Source organism: Haliotis rufescens, unplaced genomic scaffold, assembly GCF_023055435.1.
Source record: "Haliotis rufescens isolate VD_foot unplaced genomic scaffold, xgHalRufe1.0.p SCAF_15, whole genome shotgun sequence".
Taxonomy (NCBI): domain Eukaryota; kingdom Metazoa; phylum Mollusca; class Gastropoda; order Lepetellida; family Haliotidae; genus Haliotis; species Haliotis rufescens.
The window spans coordinates 22,083,449-22,085,669 of NW_025963835.1; the positions used below are offsets into that span (position 1 = coordinate 22,083,449).

At 40.0% G+C, this 2,221-nt stretch overlaps 1 long non-coding RNA gene across 1 annotated transcript; it reads left to right on the forward strand.

Annotated features, from left to right (window-relative positions):
• On the forward strand, window positions 1-1,049 carry LOC125380081. The gene is made up of 3 exons (XR_007221053.1): window positions 1-18; window positions 304-351; window positions 1,030-1,049. It is a non-coding gene; the product is annotated as an uncharacterized LOC125380081 (long non-coding RNA).
• Window positions 1,050-2,221: the final 1,172 nt, after the last annotated feature.

The window sequence follows — 2,221 nt, forward strand, 5'->3', positions numbered from 1 at the left end:
CTGCAGAATTTCAAAAGGGTATATTAATTTTTATTATGTACATGTATGTAAAAAATATCTATAAAATGTTATTGTCGACATGAGGTAGCTGTGGTTCGAAAATTTGTGATGACTACTGTCCCATGTCTGCTTGTAATGACTTAACTTGATAACTAAATGTAAACGGTTGGATATATACATTATTATAGTTTGTTTTAGTATGTGAAACTAACATTTAGTTTGTAAACAGATAAAGGTATATCATAATCTTTTGTTCGACAGTTGGTGAATTTCATTTCTTAGTTACATTGTAATCTGTTTCAGTCGCTAATGTGGACAAGACGATTTCCAGTGGAGATGAAGCCATTTCATGTGAGATCTCATGTGTTTAAGATTCAACATATCATGTCATGTGCCCATCAACATAAGGGGCACTGCTTGACCTGTGATATATTGCTATGGATTTCCGTAGACGGTTATGCCTGGGTTCGAACAAAAATTTAACCCTGACTATGACTCTTTGTTTGTCTACATCACACGCATGCTCGTCGGTTTCACAAGCACCAGATGCTTGCCGTAAGAGGCGACTAACGAGATCGGGTGGTCAGGCTCGCTGACTTGGTTGTTGTTTGTCATAATATCCCAATTGCGTAGATCGATGATCATGATCTCAATCACTGGATGGTCCGGTCCAGACGCGAACATTTACAGACCGCCTTCATATAGCTGGCGGCGAAAAATAACAAACAAACAAAAACCACACGCTATAGATAGTGGTGAAAGTTGCATGGATAGATGAAGGTGTGCTTCTCTTGTTCTCTTGTATTTCGCTGAAATGAAATGTAATTTTTTTGACTGGAAGGAATAACACATGGGAGGTGAAAAAATTCATATTTCTTCTTGTATCATTTTAATAAAAACATTCTGTTATGAGGCGGCTGTCAACTCGAATGGGTGTAATGTTATACTGATTCAATAATGTGTATTTGTGAATTAGATTTACAATGAATGTGTTTTGTGTTATTGATTTGTCTCTTGTTTTATCCCCAGGTCCGCACCTTGAATGGGACGCAGTACAGCGAGTGACGACATCACTGTATCTGATACTTTGGGAACAAATGAAAAGCCCAAAACTCCGCCACAAGATACAGGATGTCGAATAAGGTCGTGGAGACGTCTGTTGACATCAATACCTTTGGTTATCAGAGCTGGAAGCCGAGAGATGTTTCTGGTGAAAGTCAGCTTCTCTTTGAAACAGGTCACTGAGAAAAGAATCATGGTGTTTGAGACAGCAATGACTGCCAACCCCGTAGATACTTGCTGGAACCAATCAACTGGACTGAGTGTACGCATCATAGGATGTCCAAAGCATAAGCAGCAGCTCTGTCTCTGGATGAAGTTTGATGGCAAGCTCCTCTCTGATATACCTATTGTTTGCAATCAAATTGATGAGGCAGGTGCCTTACATCTAGGCTTTCTACTTTGACGGCAGGAACAGTAAAGTTTATGTTGTTGACCTTGACAGCACTACAGTGATTCAGTCTGTGACTGACATTGTGTTTGACAGACCATTCTGTGTCATGGCGTATCTAGATGCATCCCAAGATTCAAACATGACGTGTGAACTTATATCAGGTCACAACCTGACGCTATCAGAAGGAATGACCCAGTTGTTGTTATATCTGAAAGGAAATGACTAGATGGTGATAAACGCGTAAAACATCGTCAGAGGAGATGGTCTCTTGGACAGCACCCGACGTCCATTGTGAAAGAATAAAGACTTCATGATCATTACTCCCGTTCAGATCTCAGCGACCATTGTATGCATCCCATCCCTCCCTTCCTTGCTCATCCAAAAGGCTCGAAAGATATTGTATCTGAAATTCTACTCTACTATGTTTTATGTCAGATGTGGAAGGACACGTGATGAAAATGATGTGCGATGTAATTCCTTGTTTTAACTTTTCTTTATGTTCCCGCGTTTGTGCAGGTGAACTCTTGAATTTCTTTTGCATATGTTTGTGACGGGTGCCACTGGTGGACCACAATGCTCTCACCTTACGTGTACACTACGTATCGTCACTAAGTGATGGTGATTCATAGACACCTGCTAATGATATATTCGGAATCGTACAACAGATTTTGCCTTTAAGCAGAGATTTCTTTTGATTCTGTAAAGGCTTTTGCTGCGTTTTTCATAATCTACTGAGTGAGCACGGTTTTACGCTGGTTTGAGCAATAT